This window comes from Pomacea canaliculata, linkage group LG10 (genome assembly GCF_003073045.1).
Source record: "Pomacea canaliculata isolate SZHN2017 linkage group LG10, ASM307304v1, whole genome shotgun sequence".
In the NCBI taxonomy this organism is placed as follows: Eukaryota; Metazoa; Mollusca; class Gastropoda; order Architaenioglossa; family Ampullariidae; genus Pomacea; species Pomacea canaliculata.
In genome coordinates this window covers 16,215,015-16,229,240 of record NC_037599.1, presented here as the reverse complement: position 1 = coordinate 16,229,240, position 14,226 = coordinate 16,215,015, and the positions used below count along the sequence as shown (strand labels likewise).

Genomic DNA, 14,226 nt, shown 5'->3' with positions numbered 1-14,226 from the left:
GTCCCGGGCATGGAAAGGGGCTCATCACAACCCACGAGGAGAAAGGGAAGGAAAGAGACCAAGTGACAACGTGATGCCTTAAACGGGAATAAGCAGACATGAGAGGGAAGTGGCACATCTGGCAACTGCGTCCTCTCTAAGAGGCAAGCACAGTTTTGCATTGAACTTTTTGTGGTAGACGCCACGAGCATCATCGTCAGAGAAAAGTATTGCACGAGAAAAAAATATATATCAACAGTAAACGTTTAAACAACGGGACAAGCATTTTATTCAGTGTTTTGCAAGTTCATACCCGCTTTTGTACCCATCGTAATAGAGCGGTGTGGACATTGTCGATATTATTATATAGTCTCGACAAAATAATGTTAATATGTAATTGGTTACCGTTAACCCGTTTGTGTCAATATTAGCACGCCTATTATTATTATTATTATTATTATTATTATTATTATTATTATTATTATTATTATTATAACCTCAATTCCAATTTAACCATTATTACTATTTTTACTGTTTGTTTAGAGGTGGATGAATTACCTGGATTTTCTCAACTGACTCAGTCCTCAGTATGCACATCACATTCAAAAGTATTTGTAAAATTCAGGGTAAAATGTGTCTGGACTTCAATACATGCACCTTTCTGGACTTTAAAATGAGTATCTGTCTGTGTACGTGTCTAGGGTTCAGTACCTATTTGACCGCTTGATGTGTGAGGACTTTATGACGTAACCACATTTTAAATCGACAAATGTCATCCTACCGGCCAAACACGTGAAATATAACCGTTAGTCCCAAACTAATTTTCCATCCATGGCTGACCTAGCGAGTCGGCAGACAAAAACTCAGTCAGGACGGAATAACGAACGGACATACAGTTAGATGTTGTCGCAACAATGTATGATTTCTAAATATTTTGGTGATGCACACATTCCAGTTAAGCCAAAGGGGAGCAACTGCAATATAGAATGAGACAAGAGTGACAGAGTTATTTCCCCTACAGGACAGTCAAAAACTACAAGCCGTTACAGGCCGCTGTGCGTCTTGAAACTTACTGTCAGTGTTACTGTACAGTAAGAACATGTCCTACATTACTCATTTAGACCATTTTAATTGCTTCATTTATTTAAAGACGCGATACAATATGATGTGGGAGGCCAAGCGGCGCAGCAGGAAAGCGAGTCTGCAGGTTAAAGGTTAACAATGTATGACATGTTTGACGTTTTGATGTGGTGCATATAGAGGTCAGAGGTAGCTGCGTTTTCAAATTTTTTCTTCCATCTCACTCTAAGTCTGTCTTTTCTAAAAAAAATAAAATAAAAAAAAAACTATCATAAGTGACGTTTACTCCTTAACTTGAAGAAGGCGGTTAAAATATTGAATAATTTCATTTGTACTAACACTCAACCTCATTCTATAAAGGGTCATTCATTAACTCTCTCTCTCTCACACACGTGAGGAATACGAAAACATACACACTCGCTTACAGAAAAAACTAAAACACCCCCCACACACACACACATGTTCATCAGCACATTGAGCAGCTGCTTCAGCAGCGGCTAAGATGGATTGGGTTGCCATGGCTCTGTTGTGCCGGTTGTGCTCGTTGCTATGGAACACTCTCGCTATTAAAATGCACACCATTCTATCTTCCCTTGTTACATATTTCTCTGACACGTTCCTGTGGCCTGCAGACGCTGCCTGTCTGTGAAATGCGAGATCCTTCACATCCCGTACATTACTGCATCGTCATGCGCGCTGGGAGCAGACAAGTTTGTCTGTAAGTGCCATCCCATTATACGCTGTCATTTTAGCCTCCCTTTTACCAATCCCCTATCCCGTCCCGTTATTCCACATCTTTCCATGTTTGTCTTTGATTTCCTGTTCCTAATTTCTTTGGTTCTGCTTGTCCATGTCCACAATCTGCCTGGACTGTGTATTTTTGATCGTCTTACTCCATTGGTTTCAATGGCGTCTGGGACAACCTCTTCTTATTCCGCTGCTTCTGATTCTGCTCCTTTATCTGATCCTTTTTCTCCTTAACATCCCCCTTTCTGCTCCCACCTTCCACCTCTTCAGTGGCCAGAATTATGATCCAGAAGTTCATCCTTACCTACAGCGTTTGTTTTACATCCGCTTCCTAGCAAGCCCTCTGTTGTCATAGAAAGCCTTCAGATTATTAGTCGATCCCCAGGGTGTCGGTTTGATACATTACCCTGACGATGATTTCGGATGGCCATTGACGCCATATTTTTAGGATATCTTAGTTATTTTTTTTCAGAAATCAACCAGTACTAAAACTGTCATGTCATGTCAAAACCAGTTTATTTCAAAGTCAATTGTCTATTGACCGCACTTTTCCCTTCTCCGACTCTCTTTTGACTAATTAGCTCTCTTTAGTGTGTTGAAACTACTGACACTAATATAAACGTTTTTAGTAAGCTAAAATCACTGACACTAATTCAATTTATTTATTTCCTTTTGATGCATGGCAATAACTGAGACTAATTTACTATTTTCAGTTCGACAAAACGCTGACACTTCTTTTATCTTTTTAAGGCGTCGTAATAACTAAAGCTAATTTCCGATTTTAAATGTAGTGTAAGAGGTTTGATTGTTTTTCTCTCTTCCTCATAGAAGTAAGTCTCGATTGAGTCTGTCTTCTCCTCTTCCGTTTCTTTCCATGTCAGTTTCTCGCTTGGTGTCGTACATTTTTGCGAGGATCTTAAATTAGAAACATATTTAAGCTCACCATTGTTTTGTTCATCCTCATCATCATCATCGTCATCGTCGTCGTCGTCGTCGTGTGTTCGATTCCAGCTGTCTTTACTATTTTCCCTTTTGACCCTAACCCTTCCTGTCTTCTTTCCTACTCTGGCTGGCTTGCACTCCCCCGTCACCTTCATCTCTGCCGCCTCACATTCCTCGTCCCTCCCTCCTCGCCCTGCTCGCCCTCCGCTGCGCGCCATTTTACCCCGGACTGGATTCAGGATCGATCGATGGAAGCCCTCCCACACCACAATCCAAGTTGTGGGAGATTTAAAAAAAAATGTCAGCCTGGTAACGGAACGTTTCAGCGTCACAGTTTCTCTCCCTCCCTCCGAGCAGCAGGTCGATGTCTCATAAGCGAGCCCTCCGCTACAAGAATCACATGCGCTCTGCGCCACCACCGCAGCAGCAGCAACAGGAGTAGTAGTCGCGGAGGAAAACGCGTTGCCCTGGGTTTCAGGCGTTAGCCATCGCTGCCAGCTTTACAGAGAGCCAGAGAGCAGAAAATTGTACACACGAACTGTGCTACTGTACGCAGCGTGCGGGGTGCAGGGTGCGGGGTGCAGGGTGCAGGGTGCAGGGACGATATTGCGTCATTCTTGCCTCCGTGTAGAGAGTACAGAAGACAAGACACATGACACACAGTTGTCATCATTTTAAACTCAGTCTTAAAATATAAATAGACTGAAGTATGCTAATATACACAACCTAGACAGGCGTGTGAGCGTGCTGACGTAGTCTCTAATGAAAAATCATTTTAACCTTTCATCAAAAGTAGAATAAATTCTGTAGAGTTACATAATGTCACATACCAGTCTGTGTCAGACCTTAACTTTACATATTCGATTCTAAATAAGAGGGAAAGGACTGTATTACCATAGAAGGGTATTAAAAGAGCATTTTCGAGATTTGAGTGACACGTGTATTTACTAAGCACAGGGACAGGAAATCTCTGTAATCGCCGAGATTTAGAGGTAAATCGTACCTGTGAGACGTGTACCGCCGCGGCCTCTGAATTACTCTGGTTGTAGCCTTGTATAATCACGTTTTGTATTATTACATAGAGGCGGTGAATGAGAATCGTGATGATGTGACAGTGGTTTGTGATATGTGTCACGTAATAATTTTTTAAATTTATTTTAAGGGCGTTCGCGCTATTTCGCGCCGTGTAAAAATGTTTATTGCTAGTTATGATGGAAAATATGGGACCATTCGCTTTACGCTGAAGTAGGTTTTGAAATTAAAAATTAGGTTTGCTTTTAGTGTATATTTATGTTGTTCGCGTTTTAACCTCTTCTCTGATTGTGTTCATCCTCATCTTGATGTATTTTATGTGTTTGGTGTACGCTTCAAATATGTTTTAAAGGTGCAAGAGAGTTTAATACTCTTGGAAACGTGCCTCGTGTTCTGTACAAAATTCTTCTTCTAGGAAACTAAAATATCACGACTTGTACTGTCATAAAGACAAACGTTTTGTTGCTGTTGTTGAAAAAAATGCGCACGTCCCCATTGAGTGTAATTTTAGTAACACCCGTTCCTGATATATAAATTGAAATATATTTCTTTGTCGCCGCCGGTACTGACTTACAAAATGGTCAAACACAAGCTAGGCTAAAAAAAAACCAACAAACCCATCAACAACAAGCACACATAGCACTATTTTATATTGCCTCTGGTGAATACTTCCTGAATCTTACATATTTGTTTGCTTTACTTATTGTCTGTTATTAAGACTTCCCATAATCAGATACGTGGGAGTAGGCAAAACTATTCACAGTATTGCGGATTTATGACACTAATTAGTTTATTTGGCAGTTCGTAAAACTATTCACACTAATACAGCATCATGACACTAATAAGTTTATTTGGCAATGCGCAAGTCTACACTGTCATTGAAGGCTGACCTTACAGGCTCTGTACGACATGGATTTCATACTGTGGCGGCCATTCAAAATGTCCCACATCATAAAATGTCGATAAAATGGTCTCTTTATTTTTTTAAAGTACTGTTTTTAGTTCTAATGAGGTCAGAGAGATTTTGTATTAACAGATACATTCCTAAATAATTAGTGGAAGTTAGGGTATGCAACATTATAGTCTGTGGCTTATTATACGACAAGGAATATAATTATATCATTTAGTTACTAAATTTGATGCCATGGTTTTGGTATGTCAGTCGAAAAACCGCGAACATAATACCACAAGAGAGAGGTAATTTCTGACTAAGAAAACACTAAGAAACGAATAGATTGTTTAATCGGTGCAAATTGCATATTCTATTTGTAGACCGAGTGGTGGTGCATTGCTACCTGTCGTCCTACCTGTCTATTCCTTAAATATAGAAAAGATATATAAGGAAGACAGGTTTAAAAACTAAACCGTTAGCAACAGTCAACAACCCATATTTGTAAACATTTTGGGCTAAGGTCACACCAGACCAGACCTCAAGGAATGCTGCTGACCTTTGCGACTTGTGGTTGGAGAGAGAAGAGACCAGGTAACCTCCTGGCTTCAAGCACGGATCGTCTCCAACCCTCAGTTTGTTTAATATGATTAGGAGAGAGGTCCTGGTCCCTGGCAGCTGGTACAGAACAATCACACACGTCGCTTCTGACCTTTGATGCTCTCCTTCTTGCACCCTCTCCCTTTTCTCACCTGTGCCTTGCTTCAACACCTTCGTCAATTTTACTCGCCACCAAACCTTCCACTTGATGTCTTCTATGGCGCAGAATGCGACAGTCTCCACTCGACTCGCGCCTTCAGATTCTTTAATTCATTCATTTAATCATTGATTGGTACCGACTGACGACCTTTTGATGGCACGCACATGTTTGCATTCACCCTCTCTCTCTCACACACACACCATCGTGGTAGGGTACTGAGCAGCCCCGGGGTCAGGTGTCTAAATTACAACGAAATTTTGTCAGAGTACAACATGAGGGACAAAATAGGAATCAAGCTTTTTGACAAATCACTCACTTTTAGAACGAGCACGGAAGACAGAAAACATAAATATATGTCAGAGCCGTTATCGATTGAACCGTCATCTCCAAATGTGACAAGAAAGTCGTCATTCGAAACTGTGTTTTTCCCCAGCTTTAATAAATTTAAAAAAATGTTCCAAAAGAAAAATTAGTCTTAAGTCATTAACTCTCCCTATTAAATAAGCATTTGCGTGCTTTGTCTCCTCTTTGCCGAGACTTCGACTGTCCAGTCACACCCCACTAACCTTTGACCCCGACAAGGAAATGCAGTAAGAAGTTTTGTTGAAGACATCAGCCTGCATGCACACCTTGCACTGCAGTAACTCGTGTTTAACAAGGGACAAAAACATTCAGTCTCTCCCACCTTCTTCGCCTTCTTACAGCAATGACGAAGAAAAACAAGAGGAGAACGACTCAATAAGCAGTTTGCCTTCTCACACCCTGACACTTTCCGGGTACATCCATCCTTTGAGCTACTTTGCTGCGCGTCTTGGCAACATTTTATCTGGAGACAGTGTTGTGTGGGTGTGTAGTAATGGAATGAGTCTGTCAACAAGGTGCACACGGACAAGAGAGAGGATCAGACTGGATGAGGTCGTTAAGGTTTTTTTTCTCTAGCGTCCACAGCAGGTTACCGAGTGCAGAGCTAATAAAGTACAACAAGAGAAGTAAAAAATAAGTGAGGAAAATAAACTAAAAAATGAGCTTGGGACACTGAGTATCGCCTCTATATCATTACTAAATCACGTGACTCCTGTGTGACGCCATATGACGATATGTACCGACAGCACCGACTCACAACAACAGACGACACGACATGACATCAGGACAAGATGATGGCTGCCTTAGTCAGTCACTGAAGTAGTTGACATGATACCTGTTGTACAACGATTTGTGAAGAAGCTCAAAAGGAAAGGTTAGAAAAATAGAACTACTGCTGTAATGTAGAGGATGGACACATCCATGTGTATTTTGCAGCAGAAAGTTGAAAGGTTAAAAACCAAAAAGTCAGAGAACAATTTTTAGTGAACATGTTGCTTGAAAAAAAGAAGGCAATGGATATGAAAGCACGAGACAAGGATTTCTCGTTGTTCCAGTTTGCAGACGACACAGCCTCATACTTTGACGAAAGAAAAAAAGGACTTAAGAAAGATGTCAAAATTCCTAATGACGTCACAAAGACGTCACAATGTAAGAGTGTCGAGTCTAAATGTCTGATAAAACTCTCGTTAAAAAGCTCGTCAGATAAACTTTGCATGATAAGAACGTTAACTAGGATCCAAGAAATAAAAATATTTAAGCATTACTTTCTTTGTATATTTGTGTACAACGTACTGTAAATGTGAATTCTGATGGCAAATTACTGGAAGAAGCCATTTCTAAACTTACTTATTTCCGTAACCTTTCTAACCCCGACTCTTAACAAATCGACCATCTTGTCTCAAACAGTGGAAATTAAAGTAAAACAAGTAAGAAATGTCTGTGAACTTAGATAATAAGGGATGCTCAGGATTCACGAATATATTACTTCTTGTCTGAAATAAAACTATAAAAAAAAAAACTCTTTCCTTTACTATTTGTAAACTGAAATAGAAAAGTTGCATTGTTTGGTAGTGAGTCTACTACTTCACAATTCTTTCTGGTATGATGTACATAAACATTTTTGTGTATATGTGAAATGTCTGTCCAAAAAATTAAAGAATCTTATTCTGAATGTTTCTTTTACAGTGTTGATATGAGTAATCACAAGACTTACTTTAACAACAGCCGAAGGAATGTTTTTTACAAATTAGATGTCTGATTAACGATAATGGTGACAAGCAGACCAAGAATTTCAGCACAAATCACCTAAATTAAATATTAACATTTTACAGTTTGAAGGCGAGATCAAAGCAATTAAACAGTTTTAAACTAAGTCACATGTTAAACCTACAGCCAAAACTATTGAAAAAAAGCAAAAGGTGTGGAAATAATTTTCAAGGGAATAAATCTGTTCAATTAGCAATGGGTGGGTCAGCTTTTCTGCTAGCTTTGGTTTTTACGTGGAATACTTGAATAGAAATGTATTTCAGCTTGTTCTTACTAAGTAGATTGCTAATCAAAATGGTTTCAAATAATACATATACATAGATATTATCGCAAACAGATTTCTCTATTTCTAAAAAAAGATTTATTACTCTCCAAACTATTTTATACGTTTCAGTGAGGAAGAAACTAGGGTCATCTGCTGTGGAAGTGTCGGCATGTTCGTGAACTTTGGCCTGAAAATAGCCTTGGTCAGCACATGCAAATTTCTCTGAAACTGCTTTTATTGGGTGTGATCATTTGCAGAGGTCTCTTGGCGAACCAAGAGGATCCACAGTAGTTACATCCTGACTGGAGAACATCCTGGAAATAAAGCTGCTACCTTTGTAGTCATTTAAACCTTCCCATCCTCTGTACATGTCATATATTTTGCTATTTTAATAGTCTAACACTTGACCATATTATTGTCATTTTTAAAACTTTTCTTACTTCAGCCTCCAACCTTATAAAGAAAGAGCTATTAATGTTATTGTCTTCTTTAGTAAACCTCACAGTACACAGTAATGTACAAGATAATGTGGTCCTTCACAAAATCGCGAAGAGTAGATAACTAAGGGTCCCAGAGGGACAACATGAACGAATAAACAGATTCCGACTTAAACATAGCTGATATAACAGACATTGCCTCCATCCTTGTCGCTCACAGGTGAGATCGTTACTACAGTCCTAAAGTTTTAACACAAGTATATTCCATATTTCATCACGTGGAAAAGATTTGTGAATGAACACAATTCCTGATGGATCTTGGGATATCTGCAGCCTCATTTTTGAATAAAGTTATCTTACAAGAACCCGTGACATAAATTCTTCTCGTTAGTTGTACTTTGTCCTGATATTTGTCTCCATTGTCTTTTTTTTCATTTACTTGTTTTCATTCCTCTTGCATGTCCTTTTTTTCTTTCTTTCTTGATGCTCTGATTTGTCTAATAAATGACAGTTATACATCAGACAGTATAATATTCAGTAAAGAAACACCTTAAGAAAACTTTCTTTTAGTTTGATTAACCTGATAGAGAAGAGAAATAAAAAGAGAAGGCATACCTGCTGGTGTAGCAAACAAGCAATCAAGCAATCAAGCAAACAAACAAGCAGGCAAACCACTCACCGTTGCAAGAAGGGGCGAAGACGTGATCCAAGGTCATCAGAACCACGGGGGAGACACACGAGTCTTAACCTGACCTCTGACCCTCGCACCACTTCGCCAGCTTCACTCCCTGCAACAGGCATCACCCCAGCTTCCTGTCAGTGATAAACATCCAGTCTGTCTCCCACACAAAACCTCTCTCTCTCCCTGAGTTTCTCTGACATACCGCAGATTTTCTAACAAACAGGTTATATAAAGTTTGGCCTCACCTGGATTGTTATCCAAGCTCTGTTTTTATTTTTATTTTTTTCTTTAAATGATAATGAACCTTTCAGAAGTTACTAATTGGGGAGGTCGCTGAAGGAAGATTTCTTTCAAATCTTAGGTAATTTTACTTTCACATCTTAAAGAAATGTTGCTCTCAGATCTTACATCATGGCGACTATTGGCCGCACATCTTCATGGAGCATTCACATTACAAGAAATACAAATTTCTCATTTTGCTTTCACATTTTAAGGAATATTAGTTTTACAGCTTAAGGAGGAACTTTGTGATGTCTCTTTTCTGTAGAAGGAATATTACCATTGACATAGAAAATATTGCCCAAACTACAGAAACACAAACCTCATCAAGTCCTCCAATAAAGGTCGTGTTTAAGGTTACCCAAAGTGGATTCAGCTGCAGTGCAGAGGAGGTTGTAGCAGATATAGCAGGCAGGGGCACAGTTTAGACAGATTTTAAACAGTCGCATTTTTATTTAAAACAGCTGGGACACCAGAGGGGCTTTTACTGCTCTTTCACCGACTCTAAAACAACATTTCACTGAGTCCAGCACGTGAGGCGAGCATCCAACATGGAAGACAGTCTCGCTCACATCATTGAAGTGAAGGAGAGCAGCACAGCTCAACAAACAAATGGGAGAAGTCTGTGTAGGTAGGGTCAGCTTGTGTTTGGCATGAAAGGGCTTTGCAATGAATGGATTACAGCTGGAGGAGGTAAAACCTGTAGGTACTTAGGCCACAAAGATGATGTTTGCATCTATGATCGCAACAGCGACAACGGCGATGACGAGGTTGGACAGGATGTGGCACAGCAACAACATAAAGTTTATCGCCAAGTCAAGACAATCGGTACCGGCGGGTAAAATTAACTTGTGATCAGCTAGTTTCAGTCAAGGAATATATGTACATCATGATGATGATGATGATGATGATGATGATGATGATGATGATGATGATGACGACGACGACGACGACGACGACGACGACGATGATGATGACGATGATGATTGTGATTGTATAGATGAGAAAACAGATGGTTGAGAGTTGGGGAGACTCGAAGCCACAAGTAACAGTTATCACTAAATTCATGTAAGCACCGATATTGATACGGTAGATAAGCAAAAGCACACCCTTCACATCGCACTCATACTCATTTATGACGATAACACAGGTAATGGAGCTTTTTAGTCCTCACCATCAAGGTGGTCTTCACATTCATCTCCCAAAAATGTGTAAATGATAATCTGTCGTTTGTAGTCCCGTGAGCACACTAAAAATCCAACTTTACATTATTTCTCCACGACCATTCGAAAAAGCTACCTGATCTCTATTTTTCGTTATCCACCTCGAGTTTGCTGCATGTCAGTGATTTTTTTCTATCATCTTATTGTGCTGATTTTACAATGATTATAGACATACGTAGAGGAGATTATGGGCTGTAAACGAGGACACAAAGCGGGCAAACTATTCTTCAGCAAATCAGTGTTCTATTCAAGGCAACAGCCCTTGTCAGCTTGAAGTGTCTGAAGTTCATCAAATATGATTACATCCACTTGTTACCCTCCTATAAAATAATCAGAAGAACGAAAGAAAGAAATTAAGAGAGAGAAAGAAAGAACGAAAGAAAGAATCTCTAGCCTATTCTTAGTTCTGTATTCTTTTTAAGGTTTTAACAGTAAAGGAAGCCCAAGACATTACGTCGGACCACCGCTCTTTCTTTCTGAAATACTGGAGAACCTGTCCGACTGCTCATTCTGCAGCACCACCAACATGCATCCTTAGGTATGACAGGTCAGAGGTCAGAGTTTGTGCTACTTTGAGGAGCACAGCGACGAGCCACCTGCAGCTTGTACCTCCACTGCCTGCCCAGGTACCTCCCCTTTGCTTTACACGCGATTTTAAGTAAACGAGTATTTGTCTTAAAATTTTTAGAGACTAAAAGACTAAAAAAAATACCCCTAAAGTATCTCTCACTTCATTTTCTTTTCCTTTAAAAACTTTGGCAAACATCTTCACTTATTCGATGGTAGTGTTGAAGGAAACATCAACCCCCAGAGTGCGAAGTTGCAGGGTAGCAAAGAATTTATATTTTCTCCCTTTTCAATTTGTCCAGAACATGCGATAAAAACATTCCAATCACCTCTTCGTGAACATCAGACCCCGATGTCAGCAAGTTCAATACCCGTGTCTACAGCATCTCACACATATGCCTTTCTCTCCTCTTTACGGCCCTCCGTCAGAAATAGAAAGCATAAATAATTTATACCATGTGAATTAACCCTGCAGAAAATTTCTAACGAATAACATTTTTCTGTGAAATTTCGTTTGTGTGCCCACTTATATTTTGAAATCTGTTTGCCCTGCTTCGACTTCCTTTCACTCGCGATGCCAATATTTGAAGACCTTCTGCCTTTATCCTCCTCACGTTCAAGCCTTTGCCGGAAAGTAAACAGTAAACATCAACAGAGTCGCAGGATCAGTTAATCACGTGACTTTCTCTGTTTCTCTATCAAGCACAAGGCGATGCAGACGACACACAGCTTTGCTAACAGATGTGACATCAGTGTCTGTCACAACAACGGAAGTGCACAGTTCCTTCTGTCTTCACTTACTCGTACGCGTAAGAAATTCCTACTCTCGCCCTTTTTTTCCCTGCTTTGGTCGGTGTGTTTATGCGCTGAGCAATCGCGAAAAATAATCCCAAATATCATAAAATTTCTTTCATTTAACGTTTTATAGTTTTTCCGTTGTCAATCACAGCCTGTGGTCAATGTTACTAACGGGTATATTCCTTGTAACCGTCCATGAAATCTTGTCTACTTGCGACAGACCTGTCAACGAGTGCGACAACAAGTCCTAATGGCGACAACGGTTTTTACAACGATTTTTACAACGTGTAGAGAGATGCTTTATGGCGAATTTATCTACAACCATTTTGTTTTTTGATAGCCATACCTTTTTGTTCAACATTTGACGAATGGAATATTCTTTCTTCTTTCTTTCCACTCCCTTGCCCTTCCTATCCCGTTCTCTTCATTTTTCTTTTTTCTTTTTTTCTCTCTTGTTCTCCCTTTCTTTCGGGTTAGCGTGTTTCATCTCTCTCGTCGGCTTATTTCTCGCTCTCTTCGTCTGTTTTTACCAGTTTTGTTGTTGTTTTTTTCTTAACAAAGCCCTCTTACAGCCTCTCACAGATTACTGCTCCACAATGCGAGATTGCTGTTGTTATCTTGCTTGCCAGAAAACAAAAACCATCAACAGACTCTGACAGAGCGCGGCACTGCCTGCACCCGAGGCACCCGTAAAACATTTGACATGCTATCACTCAGACCTCACTTCCTGTGTTATGAATGCTTACTTATGTGTAACCTCATCCTCTTTCTATCGCCGCCATACCTCGCTAATCTCTCCCAGCCGTCAATCCCATGGACCAGGCGAGACTTGCAACGATCTGTCTGTACCCTGTCTGTAGCCTGTCTGTACCCTGTCTGTACCCTGTCTGTACCCTGTCTGTACCCTGTCTGTACCCTGTCTGTACCCTGTCTGTACCCTGTCTGTACCCCGGCTGCTCCCTGAAGGGAGCACAGGAAGGGAGAAGGACTTTGTTGAGGCGAGGGTTGTGGGAAAACTTGACATACATCTCGTGGAGTGCGCATGTTCAAGACATTAATTTTTTTTTTTTTTTTTTTTTTTTTGCCAACACGATGGAGGAAAAGTGTGACGAGTCGAAAATTTGAACGATGTGAGAACCAATGAGAAGAACAGAAAAGCAAAGAGGAATCTGAAAGAAATCTCACATTTAGAAGACAGATCATAAGCTTATAAGAAAAACTTAAATCTTAGAGACTAAAAAATAAATACATAAATAAATAAATAATAACAATAAAGGTATGTTTGTAGATCAGTCTAAACACTAATGACCTACGTGACCTATGAACGGGACAAATTGTACAACAAGTGAACACAGTGGAAGCTACAGATGGTATGAAACAACAGCTAGACTGACACTTGCGGCCTGAAAAATCAAACAAGTGTGTTTTAAAGGCATGTTTGAAAGATTGTGCATTAGATAAGTATTTTACAGCCCGAATTTTCTAGTGGAAACGAATCAGAGGGTCTGTACCTATCACTTAAGTAGCATCTCCAAGCTGAAGACTTTTCTTCTTTTTTTATTGTTGTTGTTGTCATTATTATTATTATTGCGACACCGCGATTAACATCTGCACCTCGACTGAAACAGAAGCTTCTTCCCTTATCTCCGACGCCGAGGGAGACGATAGGAGGACCTACCGACAAACATTCAGCCCCCTGCGACTAGGGAAGAATTTCGTACAAAAGGTTATCTGAGGAAAATATTCTCATTACTCGGGAACATCACTCGATTTGAACGTTCGTTCGGTGCTCGACCATCGACAGGTCAGGACCTTCTCTGAAAGACTGATACATGAAGTCTTAAACAGTGTTTCTCAGGCTAATGAAGAAGGTACCGTTGACCCACATTCACAACGAATAAATAGCAGGATGATCCCAGCAACCGACTAAGAGGCTGGCTGGAGTCTGTACTCGGTGCAAGATGAGAGGAGAGCACTTGCCCGAGTCCCAGAGGTACATATCAGCCGCATTCTTCGAAGGCCAACAGAGATGCCGACCCCGAGTTTACGATCGAGGAAGAGGTTGGCGAAAGAATTTTATGTTTATTTATAGAGATAGACCTGCTCCCCTAGACTTGAGTCGTTTCCTGGACAGCAATGGGGCGATGATGGTGGAGGCTGATGCGACTTCGCTCTGATGTGGACAGTTAGGACAACAACAATGATGACAGTGGCGATGATGTGATTAATGTTAGTGTGGACGTTGGCGATGACCGCCGTCTGTGGAGGGGATGTAACTGTCGACAATATTTGTACAAAAAGCCAAACTGGAGTGTGAGAAGGTGATGGAGAGAAACACGCCAACGCATATTCATGATACCTTCGCTTCTACCTGTTGGACTGATGGGTGACGACCCCTGATTGGTCTCCGGACTTA

The 14,226-nt window shown here is 40.4% G+C and overlaps 1 protein-coding gene across 2 annotated transcripts in view; it reads right to left on the bottom strand.

Moving 5' to 3' along the window:
* LOC112573377 (regulator of G-protein signaling 19-like) overlaps positions 1–14,226 on the bottom strand; it is a 112,051-nt gene that overhangs the window by 79,987 nt on the left and 17,838 nt on the right. The window contains exon 2 of one of the 2 annotated variants that reach the window (XM_025253678.1): positions 8,941–9,049. The gene's annotated coding sequence lies outside the window, so the exon portion shown is untranslated. Of the gene's footprint in view, positions 1–8,940; positions 9,282–14,226 lie in introns of those variants that run through there. The other variant, XM_025253679.1, reaches the window with a different exon arrangement.